Genomic DNA, 22,028 nt, shown 5'->3' with positions numbered 1-22,028 from the left:
GTGTTTTTTTTTTCTTTCAACTTGTGATGCTGCTTAGCGCGTGCATGGGGCCTGTCGCACCCCCCAAAAGAGATAAGAAAAAAAAACGCTGTGTCTCAAACACTCGCTCACGGATTTTATTTCCATTGCTACGTTCAAATGTAGATATATTCGCAGTAAGCGATAGAGTTCGCAATAACTGTCGCTTTAATCCGAGAGAATTTCCAAGCGTCCCTGCCCTTCGTAACTTGTTGCGACACCCAAAAAGAAAAAAAAGTTACGGGCAGCAGAATTTTGGAAGCAATGTGCTCTTCGTTCGAAATCTTAGCGCAAGTGAACGAGTTGTTATGGCAAAAAAAAATGTTGTCACGAAAGCGACGTACAATTGAAGCGATCGAAATGAAATTATGTCGTGGCCTCTGTAAATTTGCGAATGTCAATAAACGATTTGTTCTCACTTGCTGCTCACTGTGGTCTGTGCCAGTCGAGGCCATCTGGTCACCTGGCATAACATCACTTCACTAGTGCGGCGCAAGTAAACACGCGGCCAGCGTGCCAGCCAGGAAACAGCAGGAGCAGCCACGGCCGGGCTCGACGCTCCTTTCGCGCGGGAGGAGGAGAGTCGAATCCGGCCGTGGAGCAGCGAGCCGGCTGCCGCCGTGCGAGGGCAGCCATGTTATTAAGGAGCTCAAGCGGCCTGTGCAAAAAGCATCCGCCATATTTACAAAGCCGTGTTTACAGCGCCATCAGGCGGGCGTCCTTGGTAGATCACGACGCTGCCTCTACGCTTGTTCTGGCAGTACAGGCAAAGCCAGACCTTTGCTTCTCTAACATCCTCCCTGTTCTGTGATGTCAGCGGTCACCATGGAGGAAAGAATACTCAGGAGAGGCCCCTAGCACCCCAATGCATTGCGAAAAGTGTGGAGGAAGTCACGTGAATTTTCTTGAGACCATAGACAATGTTGCTTACTTGTTTAAAACTGCGGCGGCCAAATTTGAGCAAATAGAACGGACAAATTTTAATGCGCTTGGTATGTGGCTGCCTCGCTACGCTTGCAAACCAGCGCAGTCGCTAAGACAAACGTTTTTAAATTAGGCGAGTTTGAAAACTCTGCCGTCGGAGGCGTCTGCGTTCCCCAACCCGCCAGCCTGTTGCTATGACGACGACAAACGCTACTTTGCTAGGCTTAAGAGCTGAATAATCGTCGTTCTATCTCTAAAACGAAGGGCGTTTTTCGATTGAAACTTTGGGTGAGGATTAGAATGGGCAAATTGAAGGCGAAATCAACAGCTTAGAAGATGACATCGCACCGAGGAATTAGCGACGAAGCTGTTTTCGCTTTGAAGCGGGAGGGCGGGGCGACGCCATGTTTGTCAAATCATACCGGAGACAGCAAAGGATGATTGGATAAAGTGCTGCGCTCCGTGGGCTCAAGTCATGGTGGGACTCGGCTTCACAAATGTGACGTCAGGGCCTCTCCTAACCTTTTCTTTTCTCCAGGGCGGCCACGATTCGTACGGTCTCAGCGCTCGCTTTACCCCCCCCCCCCCTGATTCGTACGTTGGTTGGTTGAACTTTATTTGAGCCCATAAAGGGGTCACCATCAAGGCGGCCGATGGGGCAGTCCCCTATTCTCGGGGCCCGTATGCTGACAGCACCTCCACGCCCCGAGCCACGAGGGCTACGTGGGTCGGCACGGTAGGGCTGGACCGCAAGATCTCCCATCGCTCTTTGGGTGAAGGGTTGGGTGAGGTGAAGAAGGTGGGTGGTGATGGGGGTGGAATCTGTGGGATGGGGCTCTTAAGGGACGTGCACTCTGCAATGACGTGACGCAGTGTGCCTCTTTCTTGTTTGCAGAATGGGCATGTGTCATCATACCGATTTGGAAACATTTTATGTAGCATTGTTGGATGTACTAATGACCCTGCCTGTATTCTTCGTAGTATTGTTTGCTCTTTTCGTGTTAGTGAACGGTGAGGCTCTGGTTGTGTACACCGATCCGTACGGACTCAGCGCTCTCTTTACCCCATGGCTGGAGCCTCCGCAGGAATCTGCTCGTCCCGCGTTGTCTGCTCGGGAACATTGGCGGCTGACGCGACGGGTTCTTCGCCTTTTTGCGCATCAATGCTAGCGTCCTCTACGCTACTAGCTGCCTTGTTTGCGCTCTTCGCGCTGCTATACGCCTCGAGCTTTGCGATCGCTGAGCCGCCTGCCGCCGCTTCTCCGCGGCGTTGACGGGATTAGCGCTGCGCGACTGATAAGGGCTCATGCAGTTTTTTGGTTCTCTTTCGCTTCTTTTTGCCCTTCTGCGCCCTACAAAACTTGTTATGATGACGTCTGTAAGTAAATAGTACGTTTAGGGCACTTCAAAAGCCGCTCCGTCATGCTAGGGTGATCAAACGCCAACAATAGCTATCCGGGAATGCGGTTATACGCCCTTCTTGGCCGCCGTTACGGGCGTCGGCGACGGCAGCAGCATACCGGCTCTGTCACCTCCGAATACGTGCGGCACAAGTGGATTTTATTGCAGCCTAGTTTATACCTGATACTGGCACAGCAACGCGGACAACGAATTGCAGCGCGTTTTGCAGCGCGGACAACGAATGCGGCCTCATTTAGAAAATGTACGTCGTAGAAAAATATATTTCGGGGATGTGATTACCCAATACCTGATAATAAATTTTGCCTTTTATAAGAATATAACCCACGCGAAAATGTTAAGTATATTCCAAGGCTGTGCGTCGTGAAAGATGTGCACTCTTGCATACCTTATAGCAAGAACCAAGAAAATTTCATTAAACCACGGAAAAATTAATGGTCTGCAAGTCCGGAAGAAACAGAATAGCTCGTACGGAAATGAAAAAAAAACTCAGTGCAGTTTCTGAAATGCTAAAGAGGGTCGCTTAAAATTACGCCAGGTGGGACTCACGAGACCAACTAGTGTGCGAAATGCACTCCTATTAAACTAATAGCTTAACTATCGTTGCGTACCAATGCGGAGCGATCAAGGAATGAACGCATTAGTAGTCACAACACACAAGCTACGCATCCACCTTACTCAAGTTTTTAGACATTAGCAAACAGCTGATAATTCGGCGGCCGCATTTTTTTAGGCATACAAATTCACAACTGATACAAAGTGCTGTAAGAAGAGTGGGATATATTATAAGGCCCTCTGATTTTCGTGTGTGCTCGATTCGGCAGGCTCCCTGCTTCATGTGACTATGCTTCGAAGAAAAATGTTTAGTCGCGGACGCGTATTACTCACGAAGCCCTTCTCCGCGCTGCTCACGGAGAATATATGCCGCATATACGAATTTTTGCGGGCGCTCAGGTCACAACAAGACGCCCCAGCATTAAGTTTTTTGTCGTGCGCTGATCCCGGGTATAATTTTAGATTATCCATCGTACTTATTTCGTAGAATGTTCGTGAAATGTATGTCCGGGGTAGTGATCAATATCTGAGATATGATATTGGCAAGCATAACTGGTGTGCTGTCAGGTATGAGTGCTCCGTTAGGTTATCTAAGCGCATAAAACTGATTTAAGATCGTAGTGTTTAGCCATAGCATGACCATTTGAGGAAACTGCGCTATGGAGACACTGTTAGTAAATTTCAGGACAGTGGAATCACAATCATCTCCATGTGCATATCCCGGTTTCGCGACGCCTACCTGTGATGCACACCTGCGCTTGTACAGAACAAATGTACCAGTCTAAGATTGCGTCAGACAGATTTACACTCTCGTAAATGGGCCACATTTGCGAACAGAGTGACTGCTCTACATAAATATGTATTTCCAGCGCATTCACGCGGTAAATCTCAGTCGTGAACGGGCCCCAAAAGCAGCGGTGACACTGGGGTGCGGGCACGAGACTCCCGCGGCTGCTTTCGAAAGGGGCCGCTAGGGGGATTTCAGTGGCGTATGGTGGCTGCTATAGTGGCAGCCGTGATAGCGCTGCTGCGTCATTCGTCGCTTACGGTGGCGGGTTGGCGGGCGCCGCGCCCTACTCTCTCCTGTGGCGCGTTATCTATCGCATTGGCTGGTGCCCGCCGAGCAAATATTGTGAACAATACCGCAACCGCGCCGAGAAGGACTTCGCGCTACACTGCGAGGGCGCGTGATCCCTTTGGCACAGCGCACACGGTGCCTCGCACGTCTCATGCCCGTACAGCTCGCACCGCGAGCCCTTGGGGGTGATACATGCATCTGCATAGTGGCCTGTGCCACCGCAGCGTACGCACTGATGTACGACACTGTCGTACTCGAAGCGGGCCACGTACCTCTCCAGAACCTTGATGAAGTTTGGGACAGGCCGGACCATGTCCATCCGGACGCACCGAGTTCCCGAGGCGAAGTCGGCGAAGACCGGAATGGTTTCTCGCTGCATCCCATGAACCTGGCCGTACTGGCTCAGTACCTTCCTCAACTTCTCGTCTGGGTCTTCTAGAGGGTACTACTAGAACATCCGCACTACCTTAACCTTACAACCTCTGAACTCAAACTTGAATTTTTCCTCACGCACTTCTACGACGAGATCAGTTGAAAACCGCTCGACTGCCGCTTTGGTCTTAAAGACCACCTCGAACCGACCCCCTGAAAAGTTCTGCACGCCGCTGAGCTCATCCTTCATGAAACGCTGGATCAGGATCTTGACTAACTCGACATTTGTGACTCTGCGAGGGAGCCGCGCGAAAGAAAGTGTACGGCCGCAGCCGCACGCTGTAGCTAGCCATGCCGGCTTGCTATCGGACGCGAGATGAACACTCTGTCCTAACAAGACGCGCCTTACAATCGCTAGGAGGAGGGGCCCTCGCCATTCACCGGGCTGACTTCGTACATGCTGTATCCAAAATCCGGGATGGAAGCTGAAAGAGAACAAGTGCCGACGCCAACCAACGAGCACAACGAGCGAAAAACACTACACCGATGCGAGCGCCCCACGGCTACATGCAGCCGCTGCCACCGCACGAAACGAACAACGGAGCAGTTGCTGTTTCCCAGGGGAATGAAGCTCGCAGAATGATTGCATGAATGAGGGAATGAATGAGGGGCAGAAACTTGGAGGCTCACTAAGAGGGTTCAACATAAGTTGAGGGCGACTCAGCGCGCAATAGAACGGAAGATGATAGGTTCAACATTAAGGGACAAGAAGAGGGCAGAGTGGGTCAGGGAACAAAAGCGTGTTAATAGAAATTAAGAAAAAGAAATGTACGTGGGCAGGGCATGTCATGCGAAGGCAAGCTAACCATTGCTCATTAAGGGTAACAGAGTGTATCCGATAAGGCAAGATTGACAGGGGGCAGCAGATAGTTAGATGGGCAGATGATATCAAGAAGTTTGCGGAAGATAAACTGGTCGTGGTTAGCACAGGACCGGGGTAATTGGAGATTAATTGGAGAGGCCTTTGACCTGCAGTGTGCGTTTATAGGCTGATGATGATGACGAAGCTCGCACGACCACTTCCCCACTAATTACTTCAACACACAATGCATTAAAGAATGTTATTACGGAGGCGCACTATCTTTTGGTATCATAATCGATTATCGAACTTAAAAAGTCGGGAACTTTCAAAGAGTTTAATAGTTCTAAATAATTTTCTTTTAGTGGACAACTGCTTAGTTTTTTACATTAAAATTTCCGAATTGCAAAGGTCCGTTTAATTGAAAAAAATTGAATTTCTGTATATCTACATAGAAAACGCTTATTTTTTCCACGTGTTAGTATATTTTGCAAAACTACGGTAACAAAGCAGATGAACAAAAGAAGCATCAACCTATCCTTCATCAGTTCACGTGATTGACACGCAAAAAAACTTGCCATGTCTGTGGTACGTGTATTGGCTCCAAGAACCATTGTCTCAATATCGGACATCCTTTATTAAATCCTGTCAACGGTTCGGCTGCGCCCAGCGCTAACCCTCAATCAATGCAGTTTCCTTCTGTACGTTTCAGTAAAACTACTGGCAATGACGAAGCTGAAACAGCCTGCTTAGCGATGTCGCAGGCGGTACCAAACACTGCAAAAAGAAAACAACCATTTGCCGGGCACCTAAGTCTCATATTTTTCGAAAGCCAAATCCTAGCTATTATCAATGCCTTGTTTACCGTACGTGATGTTTGCATCTTTTTTTCTGGCCCCGTTTGACGTAAATTACTCCTATATAATGATTGGGCACACGGCACTTCACAGCTTCACCACAGCCTGAGTGATCCTAATGGGGCGTGCCTTCCACGCACGTGCCGTCACGCGTACCTGACACGACCATGCATCAGGCTACGTCTTGTTCCTTTAGGCCAGGGTGCCAGGTTAGCTCTGTTAGTATGGCACTTGGCTCCTGCCTGGCCACCCGTGTACAAATCGCGCAGGCACACAATTCTTTTTTATTTTTTTGCAACAGTGACCACTTCGGCAGCACCGTTTATGCTTACGTCGATGACGACTGCGACTTTGGTCGTTTTTGTAATTTTGATGAGACAGCTGAAGCTCTCGCCCTACCAAAAAGACACTGGGTACGACTCTCGGCCCTAGTCACACCAAAACTTAAGTTGGCCGCATTTGAATTACCCAGATCAGGCGAACTCTAGCCGGCCGCTGTTTATTGACAAAAAAGTAAAGTACATGCGGTTCCACTCTTCATCCGCAAAAGCGGCGATGCTCCCATGGCCTACACTAGGCCACCCTTAATTCTAGTGTCCTCCAACGTGTAGTGCCAAGGAAAATAATCAATGTGTTGTGCGTACTTTGTTTTCCATGATTTAAGCCAGAGTGCTTCCCAATGTTGAAAAAGAAGCTCCAAAAAAAGTCGTTGCAATTGAAATTTACAGGAATGCACTTAAATAAAACGAACCATCGCGGAGTCTAGGCCAAATTTTTAGTTTAAATGCCTGGCCGGTTTCGACAAAGGAATAGGTAATCGTAAATAGACTTTTCCTTGACGGTGCGCAAGAACGCAATGGCTTTGGCGAGCTGGTCAGGTGGTGTTGCAAATCTCAAACGCCTGATCATCCTTTATTTAGTGATAGGGTACACTTCTTTGCCGCCTTACGAAACATCAGCTTTGTGAACTTGGATTCTTTGTGCAACCGCTAAAATGTACGCTACAAAATTTTCATTGTGGAAGTTTTGTAGCGCAATCCCCAAAATCCGCATTTGCACTGCTCATTCAAAACACATTCGGTCAGCTGTCCAAACAAGATAAAATAACTTTCAGTATATTACCCACTTAAAAGCAGCTTGACAGAAACTTCAGACTTGAAAGTAACAGCAGTGTTTCTATATATTCGACACACAAAAAAATCAGAAAAGGTATATTTTGTTTTTATCAAGACGCGATGATTTTAATGCAGAGTTTCAAGTTTTCCAAACAGGATTTTATTATTACCTTTTCATATAGGCTATGTCTCACGCTTCAATACTTCTCCTACTTTTGTCTGGGGCTATTAACAATTTGTCTCATTTCCCTTTTTATATTCCAGCCGCCTACTGCTCGGATGTAGCAGAATATCTAAACAATCTAGTGATGTTAACAAAAATCGCACGCGACGTTACAGCTAGTTTGCAGCGCGTAGTCCAATTCCGGAGAACCGCAAACTGCGCTATCGCTTTTGGTGCTGAAAAATCCTCAAAAAATATCAGAACGTGCTACGGATTCACAATTTATTACAAGGCGGCTTATATCTCCCCCTAATTATGTATTCCAGCAGCGCAATTATTTAGAGGTCAAGCTGACATAAATGAGATTGGCGTATGCTTCATCTTTTTAGGCTGCGTTATCTGCATTGTGTGCTACTGCACAGCGAAACAATGCCATCTGTGGAGTGAGCAACATTACAGAAAACGGCTCTGTCTCTTGAGTTATCAAAAGTATTCTGAAACATTTTTTTAATTAGCTGATAAGACGACTCTGAAATTATGCTGAGTTTCATTTACTTGCTATGTTTTGTTAGTTAACTCTGCAGTTGTAAATATTAGGAAGTACTCTCTGTTCTCTCTACATGGCTTTCTACACTGGGAGTACCGCTACACAAAACAGCTAGAACTTTTGATCTACCGGAGCAAGGGGGAAACATTGTATGGCAATTGGCCGCTAAGACGACCTAACATTACTCCCTGCAGTTTGGCTGGTCCTCTTGCTTTACAGAATGAATGGTCTCTGAACTTGTTGTTATTCGGCGCTCCCGGTAACTTGCCCAGGGCTTCATCGCTCATAGTGGGAGTGGTATCCCCTGATTAATACATAACCTACCAAAACGCAGTCGCTCACTTCCTAGCCAGTGACGGTTTATGATAAAACCTTATTCCTACAATTGGATGAGGATTTGTAGACACGTAATGCTCGCTTAGTCTTGAGTTTCCCCAGGAAGCAAAAATTGAAGTTCTTACTTACAGTAATCTGTCTTTCTCATTATTGCACAATCCCAATACTAAAAGTCAACTCAGTGGGAAGTGGCTCTTTGTAATTTTCTTACTTACAGTAATCTGTCTTTCTCATTATTGCACAATCCCAATACTAAAAGTCAACTCAGTGGGAAGTGGCTCTTTGTAATTTCGTTTCAAAATTCACACAGACCGCTCCACCACGTTGTGAAGTGGTCATGGCTTGGAGAAAGTGGCGATAAGTGAATATGTGTTTTATAGCTCAACGAAAAATGTGTAACTCTATGTATAATAACAAATAAGAAAGTAGGTTATGAATAGATTATTTTACATTTATTATCATCCGATGTCCCTTACATCTGCAGGCTGTGGCGCAGTGGAACTTATTTCTAAAGGCATTGTTTGATTCTTAGACCACAAAGCAGTCTTCAAAAATTGTTAACGCGGTTTTAGAGAAGGCTATACAACAGCCACCAACTTGAGGAAAAAAAGTCGAGTTTTTGCCCTGCGTCTTGATAGCCATGGCCGAATTCATGCTGTATTTCTGCAGTTCATAAATCCATTCGACCACGTTATGGCATGACAAAATAATAACGAAGGCTACAAAGAATGCTTTGCTAGAAGTTTTTGCTCCCTGCTTAGTGAATATACTAGCGAATATATCAAATGGCGAACAGCTCGTAAAAATGAAAGGGAAACAGTCTGCTTGCGTTCCTGAAGCAACGGAGGCACCCTAAGGTAGCGCTATTAGTACATCTATTTATTTTTCAATTATAACACTGTTTTAAAGGAAATTTGCCCTTGTGTTCAAATTTGTTGTTTCCAGAGAACTGCTTTGTTTGGTAAGTCACAAGTATGAATCATCACGAAAACTAAAAAAAAATTATATAGTCAGGAGTCGTGTTTGGAGCACAAAACCTAGTGACAAAAAAGGGTATAACGTTCGCCGACCCGCAAATTAACCTGACAGAATATGTGCATGGAATGGTATGATATCTGCTTAAGCAGTTTCATTGCTACAAATATTTGAACTTTACACACATCCAAACTGTCATGAAGATTACACACTTACAATATTTTTATTGTGCTTTGCGGAAATCACGGTCTGAAGGTGCAAAATACGCCTCCAAACGTTAGTCTTCTTGGTTCATTTTCCTTGAATACGCCAAAGTCCAAGTTAGCAGGCATAGCGCTAAACACGTTTACTAAAGACCATGAAAGAAAAAAAAAAGACTGTCTGAAATTTACTCATTCAAAATATTTTATAATCTCTCTTGTGGAAGTCATGGTTTTAAGATACAAAATACCCCAACGAACGTTAGCCTGCTTAGTTCATTTTCATTCAAGAAACCAAAGTCGAATTCAATAAACCAAAAGTCGAATAAACCAAAGTCAAACAGCAGGTATTGTGCTGGATGCTTCTAATAATCAAAACAGGACAAAAATTAAGGGCTCAACGCAAGCGTATTATGGTTATTAATACCAACTTTTTATGGACAGAAGCCCCATCAAATTACTTCCCTTGAAAAACCAGAAGAAAGAGCAGCCTTGAATCAGTCTGTTTTGTTTACCACAAATTTCTGCTGGATCCTGCCACCTTCCTTACGGCTTTTATTGATAAGACCAACAACACACCACCAACCGAAATCGCTAACTCTGTACTCGCCGAGAACGGACAGATTAAAATACAGTAATCCCTCTTTATAACGAACTCGCTTTACTCGAAATATCGCTTTATTCTAAATTTATTCTGGTCCCGACCCAAACACATGCATTTTAGGCCGCATTTATCGAAGAGCACGAAGAGCTTGACCCCCTTAGAGCGAAGTGGCGAGCGAAGGTGTCGCCAAGTGGCGGCGACTCAACGCGAGTCACGCTATCAACATGGCGGGTCAACGCAAGCTGGTGTTGCCCTGGCGATTTTCTCGAGCCGGTCATGCTCGATTCACCCCATCCGACTTTAAACAAACGTCCAAATGAGTGGTAGGGCCATTGAATCTTCTTCCTGGACATTGATCAATAGCGAGGATGAGATGATGCTCGAACACCGAATCAGCAGTGTCTGGAATCAGCAGTGTCGGTAGGGCGTCAAAGAACTCTTGTTTCGCTAATTCAACTGCTGCACAGCTAAGGAAAAAATTGCCCACTCATCATGCAAAGCCGCTAGTGTAAAACCGCTCGGTTTTCATGAATGCGCTGGGCACCCACAATAAGCGGTTAATTGTTTGGTGGCTCAACAAATACAACCTCAAACTCCAGCCACTGCTTTAGCGGTGCTTTCCAGTGTGGAACTCTCGTAGTGTTCCGTGATGCCCACACGCCTACTATAAAAGTGGTTACTGCCACTGCTACTTTAATGTGCGGCGACCGCAGCGTCATGCAATGCTTGGCAAATTAGAGCGGCGTTTGCTCCCGTCCAGCAAGAGCTTGAAACAGCCAAAGCTCGCTGCCTTTTTTGCTCTTTAATAAAATTTTGCTTCACGGAATACATCGTGTTTTGATTCCTCATAGCTGTCACGAATATAAATCTGAAATGCTTTAGCATTGCTGGGGTAGTCGCTTATATCGAAACACTGCTGATAACAAAATTTTTGGCCGTCCCGCTGACTTCGTTATAACGAAGGATTACTGTATTCGTTTTTGCCGCTTCGTACTGAGTACGGAATGAAACCAATTGACCGAATCACGTCGATCGGATACTGAATAACAATGCCGCGTTTCGTTTGCGTATGTTATCACTTTGTATCTAGCGCTGTACACTGACCCATTTTTGGGCAGAATTGGGGTCAGCGCTATGCGGTTTAAACATCAACGAATAAATAAGGTACCTTAATTCATTTCCTAATCAACGACTCATATACTTGTTATCATCAACAATACTTTGTTTCACTGCACTGCATGGATTGCAGATACGCCCCGGACTCTGCATATGTACAGTGGAGATTACATTGGCCAATTAGGAATTCTGTGTGACAGTTGTTAATACGTGCCTTCGATGTTACTTGGTAGAGTTTTGAGATTTTAAGGCGAAAACGATGAACATGTTTATCCACAAAAACGGGGTGGACGTCGCATTGCAGGAAGCGGAAAGCGCCCTAGTTATTGCTTGCTTAGAACATGATTTTTCTGCGTCCTGGTTCTCACAATGGGAACTGAAAGAGCAAAAAGGACACAGACAAATAAAGGAGACGATCGGACGAGTGCTATCTAACTAAAGATAGGTTAACCAGAGAAATTATGGAAGCTGAAAAAATAGATAGGTTGCCGTCTCAATGCGTGAGCACACCATCTGTATCCCTTTGTCAAAAAGAACTGTGTTATGTCAGACTATTACAAGTGTCTCTGCGCATGTGTGTTGGAATGCAAGTGGAAAGCGTTACATGTATAGGTATGGGTTAGGTTTTTCTAAATATATTTTGTTGGTTGTCTCCTGTTGTCTTCCTGTTGTCTCTTTTCTTTGTCCGTGTCTCATTTGCGCTTTCAGTTTCCATTATGCATCACCAACAGGCCCAAACCATGACCCTCCTGATTCTCCATTTCTCATAGCATAATTCTCATAGCCTAATTCTGCTATGACATGGTGTCCACATTGGCTGCTACGTGATGCATATTTCAAGTGGCAGACTTGAGGCCAAATATCCATGGACAATTCGATGCTTCAATTGGAAAGTCAACCGGATGCTTCAATTGGATGCTTCAATCGGTGTACAAGTTTTCAGAACATTCAGTTACATATATAGCGGTGCCTTCTCAAATGAAACTCGCATTTTTATAATATTGAATAAGTGTAAACTTTTTTTTTCTCGTGTGCATAGGCACTATGCATTACCCACCCTTCATATCAGAACTTTTTTTTGTGGACCAAGGACATCTCGCAATTTCGAAAAAGGTGACGCAAGGTAACATCCGCCGCAGGCAGCTGATAGGGTCCCTGTTAACGCTTCGCTCCCACTGAACATCTAACACTATCGAGAAAGGAAAACTTACGTGGAGTACTCGCTGTGCGAGGCCGATGTTTCCGTACCGGAATGTTGTCCGACGCCGACATCATTCAGTTAGCTGTGGGCGACGCAGCTGATCATGTAGAGCCTAAAGAAGTGGCTGCAGTGGCCCAACCAAGAAACATGCTTTGCCTGCTTCGCAGCGAGGTATAATGTAGCGTTGGCGACCAACAATTGATGCGGCATTGAGCTGCTTTACAACGCTTTTTTTCAGCTGATTCACCATAAACACTCAGCAGCTTGTCCAGTTCGCTGCATCAATAAAACTTTTTTTTCCTGTAAATTATTTTTTCCTTAGTAATAAAGCCACCCTGTGACTTGGAGCGTTCGCTACCAGCACTGGCTCATTTTTCAGTGACAGGGCCCCAAATTTTTGGCATTTTGTTGAACTCGTAACTCTCTTTCCTCGAAATTTTCAGCGGATTTTCTACTTTGAGTAAACGAGGGGTACCATGTTAAAGACGACAGAAATTGGGGTACTTTTAAACCTCTTTCACGTGCCTATAATTTTTGTGAATACCACGATTCGAAAATTTCGCCACCGTTAGGAGCACGCGAAACTTTTTTTAACAAAATCAGGCAGCAAATCAGTAAACGTGTTTTCATTCCTTATTGCCCAGGCAGTTTCTGATAACCCACACACTTGAAAGTGAATCCCGAAATACACGCGGTGAAAGCAAGAACGGAGAATATTTGTGTTATGTGTAGTCATTACATTTGCGGCTGTTAGAAACCAATGAGCAAAAATGCTGATATTTATTTATGCTCCGATGGCAAAACATCACTTGCTCAGGATTTCACTCAAGCTTTCCTTTTTTTTTCCTCAAGCTTTCCCATTTACTTAACGTGGCATATAGATGCCACTTTAGGTAAACGAGACAAAAGGATATAAATCTAATGTCTCATCCGATACCACACGAAGTGCAACCATCTTATACCCAATCGTAAAATAAATTTATAGGTCAAGTGGCAAATATAATTTTGACCACCTGAGGATGCAGACAAAGTACAGGTGAAAAAGCTACTCAGCGACCGACATCTCACCTAGGACATAGCGGAAAGGGTGCGGTAAAGGGAGAGGTAAAACGACCAGCTTATGGGTAAAGGGAAGGCAAAGGGGGCAGCACGTGTTTGAACCGATTCAAGATGTCCAAATCATTTTCAAGGCTGAGCTCTTACTTCAGAAAAGGCATCAGCCGGGGCCAATTCACACTTTTTCCAGACCCTCCGACGATGTTACCTTTCACTCGAAGGTATGCTTGCTGGGCTCCGGCAATAGGAGGCCACGAGAACATACCAGTCGACTACCTGCTGCGTATGCTCATTAGATAAGCCATTATGCTGCTGAGCCCCACGATGGGGTTCGACTTCCGGCAGTGACGGCCAGTTCAGGTTCAAGGCCCCGGAAAAAAAAAGCGCCCTAGTGCCCATTATTTGGGGGTACGTTCAACTTATCGAAGTGGTCAATATTAATGGTAGCCCTCCAATGCTGACCGCCTCACAAAGCAAGTGTAGCTCCAACGGCTGCGCCACCCAAAATTCGTACACTGCAATAAAGTAACGAAAGACGCACAAAACGTTCCATATTTCTACCAAAACGTTGTGTTCCGGATGTACGGCACTTCTAAGCAAAATTTCTTCATTCTAAGCTATTCGATAAGAGCAATTAGAGAAAACAATTGCTAGAGGAAGACACAGCAATCACAGTTGCTCTGGTGGTAATCACGATTGGCTATCTGTAAACTTTTCCGTTTAGCTGGCGGCAAAAAGCTAAAGATATTTTGTAGCTTCTAATAATTTGTTTTTTCAAGAAACAGGTTTTTAAACCTTTGTTATATCATTGCTCGTTACAACGTTCCATTAATTAGAAAATAGAGCTTATATTTGTCCTTAGATATTAGTTTTGATTTGCTCTTTCCAGATATTCAGATGATTGCTAAAATATGGTAACGAAACAGGTCATCAGCATCACCATGGCCTATTTTATTATCGCTCCTGCAATAGAAACACGAAAAATGTTGGAATGTCTGCTGCACACTTTACTAGCTGCGAGAAGTGATGTCTCAAGTCCAGACATTCAATAATAGACCCTGTCGTCTATTTGGCTGTACCCCAGACTACTATTCAAAAAATTTTACATTATCTTTACGTGAAACTGCGGGCTGCCCACGAGGAAGCTGAAACCGACTGCTTTGCACCTGTCGCAGCCAGCACCAAAGACAGCAAAAGTAAAAAAAAATATTTACCGCTACATAACTCACCTTATATTGTTTCAAAGCAAAAGCTTACCTATTATCAAAGCCTTGTTTAGCGGTACATCATGTTTTCATCTCTTCCTTGTTTTCTTGCGCGGTTTGACGGCATTGCTTCAACAGAAAGGATGGCCACACTTCAGGCTGCAGCTTCCCCACAGCCTCAGTTATCCTAAGAGTGCACACATTCTAGGCGCGTTCCGTCACGCGCGCCTGCAACGACCACGCATCGGGTAACTCTTGTTCCACTCTACCAGGGTGCCGTGTCTGCACTTAAAATTAGGGCACTTGGCAACCCCATGGCCGCCGGTGTACAAGTGGCAGAGGCCCCAAATTTGTTTTCTGTTTCCAGCAGCGACTAGTTTGGCACCGTTCATACTGACGCCGACGATGACTGCCACTGCGGTTATTTTTTCATCTTCGATGAGACTCGCGAAGCTCTCGCCCCATTGATTGATTGTGGGGTTTAACGCGCCGACGCAACGCAGGCGATGAGGCGCGCCGTAGTGGAGGGCTCCGGATTGATTTTGACCACCCGGGGATCTTTAACGTGCGCCGAAATCTCGTACACACGGGCATTTTTGCTTTTCGCCTCCATCAGAAAAGCGGCCGCCGCGGCCGGGAATCGAACCCGCGACCTCGTGCTCAGCAGCGCAACGCCTTAGCCACTGAGCCACCGCGGCGGGTCGCTCTCGCCCCATAATAAAAAGACACTGGGAATGGCTGTCAGCTCGAGTTACGTCAAAATCGGAGATAATTGCCTTTATATTCAAAGAGATGCGTTGCACTTCACCCGGTCCCTGTTTATTGACAAAAAAATGAAATTATGTGTTCTGCCATTCCGTCATCCGCAGGAGCAGCGCTGCTCCCTTGGCCCGCTTTAGGTCATCCGACATTCCATGTGCGTTCCCACGTGCAGGACATAGAAAATATTTAATATGTAGTGTGTAAGAACTCTGTTTCCATGAATTCATCTCAAGCTATTGGAAAAAACCGCCTGAAAAAATGAAAATGAGATAACTATGCTCTAAAGAACGCACTTCAATACAATCACCACACACGCCGTCATGTCCCCTATTTTTTATTTTAATGCCGAGCCACTCTTGACAACTGAAAATGTTTTCGTAAATACACCTTTCCGCGACTATGTGCCAAAACGCTGTAGCTTCGGCTAGCTGATAAGGCTCTTGAGCACACAGGCGAAATGCAAATCTCCTGATCCATGTCATGTCAAGGTTAGGCCAGAGTTTTATGCAGCCTTAAAAAACGTCTAGTTTGGGCTGGTTTATTTTACGTACAACCGCAAAAGTGTACACCGCTTAAGTTTCATAATGGTAAGTTTCACGATTTGGCCTGCATCTGGGAACCCGAGAGGGTCGGGGTACCCTCCAGCCGAGTGACGACCCGCAGCGTGGAGGTCGTTATTGTGACCAGTGGTGCCAACCCGCGAAGCAACTTTTCCCCCAGCTGGGATAAAGAAAATTCCCTGGATTTCCCTAGATTTTTGCTGAATGTGGTTATCAGATGTTTTCTCTCAGATATTGTGTTTGTGTAATTCGATATGACTGCCGAGTTTACAGTTAAGACATAATGATGAATTCGTCTGAACAATTTTAAGTGCGAATGCACTTCTTAAGCGAGCCTGATTCGTCCGCCGCCGTCGTCCGCATAGCAACAGCTGCGGGTGCGCGCGCTCCTCGTCTTCCCTAGCAACGGGGGGAGATGGGCGCGCGCTATTCTCCTCCTCCTCTCTCCGCTCATTGACTGCGGGTGTTGGGCGCCTCCTCTCCACTTCGGGCGGGAGAGCTCTCGCTCGCGTAGCGGGCGCTCCGCATTCCGACGCGTGAGGGCGCTCGTGTAGCCCTCGCCGTAACGGCGGGCGCTACTCTCCTCCTCCTCTCTCCGCTCAGTGACTGCGGGTGTTGGGCGCCTCCTCTCCACTCCAAGATCACGATATCCACCGTAATCGCGCAATCAACAACCGTGCATTCGCACTTACACACTCTCCCCCTCGGGGAAGTGCGAGGGAATTTTTTCAAGTATCTGCTGAAGCTGAAAAAAAAAACATATTTCAGAACAACTTGTAATGGTTTAAGCATTCTCTTTCATCGAACAAAACCAATGGAGGCCATCGCTTTGGGGGGATATGTAATAATGAATAATACATATAAAAACTTACCTAGAAAGTAAAAGCAGTCGCTCGACGCACACACAACAATACGACATTCCAAGAAGCAGTACGTGTCACAGGTAATTGTACATAAGGCGGAGACGTGTTAAATTTTAAAAATAACATAATCAAGTACACTGCAGTATAATGAAAAACACAAAAATCTTGTAGTACGGCACAGTGCACTTGTAATAGCATGTAAGTATAAAATAAATAATGATAATGGGAACCAGCACAGGCGATGAGCAGTGCATGAGATATTCCAGAGCGCAAGTTTATGAAATTCATCAATCATGTAGTTTTGCTATTTACACCAGCAGTGTCAAAAGTAGGAGTGATAGCTTCGCTCGAAGCACATTTATGGAAAATAGATATCGGCGTTTCATCGAGAAACTGAAATGGATAGGTTGTGGGGATCGCGACTTTCACGCGAACCCCTTTCTGGCTAGCTTCCCATCGCGGCCGGCGTGCACAACGCACCTCGTTCACGCGACGGGAACCATACGGGAGGGCGCCAGCGACCGGACGGTTTGTTGTCGCCCTGGTGGAGGCGTTGACCCTTTTCCCGTCTACCTTACCCGAGAACTAGTTCTTCCTCGATACTAGCGCCGCCAAAAGGCGAGGTCTGGTGGGTTGTCGGTTGACGTGAGGACGCTCTCTTGCCTTGGGGATCCGGTAGCACGCGGACGTTTCGCCTCAGGGGTCCTGACCTGGGGAAAGCGCCACAAAGGACGCGTCCGGGCGAGCTGGGAGACTGCAAACGCGCTCGCACCCAAAGCGCTCCGCTGCTCCGGTATGTTATCGGTTAGTGGAACCATCTCGATCTCTAGCGTTGTTTAATTCCTCGCTGCAAGTGTTACCGTTATGGCCTACGATTAGTCTGTATGCCGTGTATTTTATTTGCACATTGCAATAAATGCTGTCATTGATGTTTTGCCCTCGCCGCCTCCTGCCTTTGTCTGCCTCCGCAAACAACGAACCCGTCCGCAGCCGGCGCTCGCAAGGCATGTTTGCTGAGCGCGATGGCTGCGGGGTGGGAAATACCTAGTGTGCTTAATGTAGAACCACTTATCTGGCGCCCCAACATGAGGACTTGTATGCGGAGACGAACGAACTGGAGGCACGGTAGCATCCTTTGTCCTAGCGTCGGACGATACGAGCATAGAGGGCAGACTTCAGGCCTAACTGATTGGAGCGAGTTATTTGCACAGGCGAACTTTCCTGAGAGTAAGTCGAATTATGTATTGCTGCGGCGTTTTTAATTTGTGAAGCGCCGTGTTTGCAGAAATCGTGTATATGGCCGGACATCGCTGCCAGTTTACACGTGGTCTCGGACTTTTTGTCGGGACATTGTTGTTTATGGAAACGAGGGTTTCTGGGTTTGCATCCACGCGAGCCCAGAGAGGCCGCACCGTTGTGTCAGCGCGAAGTGAGTGTGTACGGAAGCTGCAATTTGGGTGCCAGTTTTCTTCTTGTTTTGTCGACTCAGTGAGTCGAGGCTCTGTGAGCCGTGTGGCCGGGCCACGTGAGCCGCAAAAGGCTAGCTGGTATTGCAGCCTGGCACGGGCGCTCCGATACCGCTGATTGCGGTAAGCGCCGTTCGCTCATAAGGTGCTTGTGTTGCAGCGAGCGTGTAGGACCCTAAACAAAGCATATGTCTGCTCACGGCTGCACGTACGGGCACTTTCGGGGTTTCCTTCGTATGGTCTGTTTTATTTTGTTGTGTTTTTGGATGCGGGTCTTTTGCCGAAGTGATTGACCGGAAGGCTTTCATAGCCGGGCCTCCCTGCGAAGGCACGATTTGGGGACAATGCGAGGGCGGCACAGAGCGCTCGCCCTCTTTCGTTGATCGCCTTGCGCGAGAGAAAGGAAGTTCTCCCGCCTCAGGAAAGACAGTTACTTTGACCCCTCGCTGCTTGAAAACTCTTTTCCGCAGCGTAGCTGTTTTTGTTGTCGCGCCACGCGCGCGACGGGACTGAAGGGGTGCCTCATTCCTTCACTAACGGAGAGAATTACGCGGGACAAACTTTGCTGCCGATGATTGTAACGTCGCAGGAGCCCTCTTGTTCGGCTCGAGAGACCAAGCTCTGTTCACGTGAACTAAGGGCCAGTGTCTTAAAACGTATTTCAGCATTTTTGCGCAAGCGGTGTTCATGTATGTGAACATAGGGCTGTCGTTGGGAGCAAATACTGCTTCCGCATTCACGTGTAGGGATATAGTGTTACTGATGCGAGCAAATGCTTCTTTCGCATTTGTGTGGTTAAGCATCACGCCGGGCGGTCGATGCGGTTGTGGGTGTTCTTTGTGCCATTTACCGCATAGGGTTAGAACAGGTTCTAGCTGTGTTGACATTTCCAGAGCGGTTGCATTGCTGAAAAACGTAGCAGCTGAACTGTCAGATTGTGTCACGTTGTTGATGCAATCGAGTTGGTATACTCCCTACCCTGCACGCTGCAGCCTTAGGACACTTTGGCCTGCTTTAGTGACGTTAACAAGCAGGTAGTTATGATGATGCCATGGCAATTGTGATACTCGACATCGAACCACGTGATTAATGGGATTAAAGGGCTACTGCTGCCTGTTTTTCGTGGCCTATACAGTGTAGGGTTTGGACTATTTATTGGGCTTTGTTGACGGTAACAGAGTGATGGCAATGCTGACAACTTGGCAGTTGTCGTTAGGATCGCGCCACAAAGTGCGATCGGAGAGCTATTTTTCCGTCGTACACTGAAGGTGCGGGGAGTTTCTTTGTGCAGCTAAGACACCCCGGCTTGTACCACATGACGGAGCGTGTTTATGCTGCTCTCACGTGTTCCGGGCGAGCTGCCGAGCCTGCTGAAGCGGTGCGGAGCGGCAAGCCGCCACCAGCCTGGCTGAGAGAGTCAGCAGTTTCTGGTCGCTCGGGGGCCACGGCCCATCACAGATGTGCTGCCACTTGAGCAACGCTTGCTTTGGTTGGCTGGTGCGGTTCTTGCCGGAGTTACCTGCCTGCAGACATCAGCGGGCGACGACCACGCCTGCTGGTACACTACAAGCGGTGGCATTGGACGAGTGGAAGCCGGCGTAGGCAACACGATGCAGTGACTAGCGATTTAATCGACGAACGAACTTTCCGTCGAATCTAGTACTGTAGTCAGGTCTCACCGTCGTACGCAAGGAATTTAGGAGGGAGGGATGTGGGGATCACTACTTTCACGCGAACCCCTTTCTGGCTAGCTTCCCATCGCGGACGGCGTGCCCAACGCGCCTCACTCACGCCACGGGAATCATACGGGAGGGCACCAGTGACCGGACGGTTTGTTGTCACCCTGGTGGAGGCGTTGACCCTTTTCCCGTCTACCTTACCCGAGAACCAGTTCTTCCTCGATACTAGCGCCACCAAAAGGCGAGGTCTGGTGGGCTGTCGCATGACGTGAGGACGCTCTCTTGTCTTTGGGATCCGGTAGCGCGCGGACGCTTCGGCGCGCTGGTCCTGACTTGGGGAACGCGCCACAAAGGACGCGTCCGGGCGAGCTGGGAGACTGCAAACGCGCTCGCACGCGCAGCGCTCCTCTGCTCCGGTATGCCATCGGTGAGTCGAACCATCTCGATCTTGTTTAATGCCTCGCTGCCAGTGTTACCGTTATGGCCTACGATTAGTCGGTATGCAGTGTATTTTATTTGCAAATTGCAATAAATGCTGTCATTGATGTTTTGCCCTCGCCTCCTGCCTTTGTCTGTCTCCGCAAACAATGGACCCGTCCGCAGCCGGCGCTTCCAAGGCATGTTTGCTGAGCGCGAATGGCTGCGGGGTGGGAAATCACTAGTGTGTGAAATGTTGAATCGCCACAAGGTACACTAAAAAATGAATGTTCAACCTAACAAAGGACACCATTACACGACTGAAGCAATAAGGCCATGTGGACACAAAAACTTCCCTAGGTTTGGATACATTTCTCTTTTTCGCTAAAGCCATCAGAAATTCCCTAGATCTTGGGAAATTTTCCTACAGTTGGCAGCACTGACGGTGACTGACTGCGAGCGGCTGTGCTCGTCGGTGTTTATTTGCCACCATTGCACAATGTTTCCCACCGAGCCGGGTGGGGCCACCGAACTTAGCTGTTAACGAAGATTAGTGTCGGGGGGCGCCACACACTTGTCACACGCCTTACCCACAAGTTTGTTGCTCAACGCAAACACAAAACTACGCCTGTAACCCCGGCGAGTAACGGCCTGGCAATCTTCGTATTCTCTCACTGCGCCTGAAAACAGGTGTCGAAGCGGGTGCGGCAACATCGGGCGCCGACCGTGTGTCTCTCGCACCGTCCGTCAGCCTTGCAGGTTTCACAGGCCTTGCACGTGGCGCCACAATGGCTCGCGTAGCACCAGCCCCTGGTGCTCCGTAGACAGCGACCGATGTAGCTGTTTGCTCCACTGCGGGTTGGCTTCTTGAATGGGCGGCTGAGGTCAGGTGAGGCCTCACATAGTCCGCGTGTGGTGCCACGTGGTCCCATCCGACATTCGAACAAACAGTAATGATGCACTGGCAGGGAGACCACGTGCCCGGCAGACCAGGGTGGACCAACCCGGAAGTTCCAGGCGAAGACTGGAGGCCCAGACTCCGGCAAAGACCCAGCACGGCAACCTCGGTCATCAGCCAGCTTCTGCTTAAGCGACATCGGGAGCCCTACAGACCTGAGGTCTGGATGCAACACATATAAAGGTGTCTTCACCATCCGGCCCAACCGGAGTTCACAGGGGGCACGGCCCAAGATGTCATGGGGTGTGGTTCGGCACCGGAACAGCACTCGGGCAACCTGCGTCCGCAAATCCCCAGCCTTGCCCTTCTTGAGCTTATCCTTCACAGTTTGCACCACCCGCTCGGCAGCACTATTTGACACAGGGTGGTACGATAAAACCATCATACGGCGTATTCCGTTCTTTGTCAGCCAGGCCAGGTACTCCTCGCTGGCGAGAGCGGGATCATTGTCGGACACGATGATATCCGGCAACCCCTGGGCTGCAAAGACTTGCCGCAGCGTCGCAATAGTTGCTCCTGCCGTGGGAGCGGTTACTAGCAGTACCTCACCCACTTGGAGAAGGCATCCACCACCACCAGGGCCCCTTAAAGGGTCTCCGAAATCCAGGTGCACGCGGCACCAGGCTCTATCTGGGAACTGCCACTGGTTCGCTGGTTCTCCTGGCAGACTTTGCAGCTCTGCACCATGCGAGCAATGTCCTGATATAGGCCATACCACAAAACG

This window comes from Haemaphysalis longicornis, unplaced genomic scaffold (genome assembly GCF_048455015.1).
Source record: "Haemaphysalis longicornis isolate Haplotype H1 unplaced genomic scaffold, Haemaphysalis longicornis Haplotype H1 scaffold_8, whole genome shotgun sequence".
NCBI lineage: Eukaryota > Metazoa > Arthropoda > Arachnida > Ixodida > Ixodidae > Haemaphysalis > Haemaphysalis longicornis.
The sequence above is the reverse complement of the archived record's forward strand: the minus strand, read 5'-3'. Positions refer to the sequence as shown.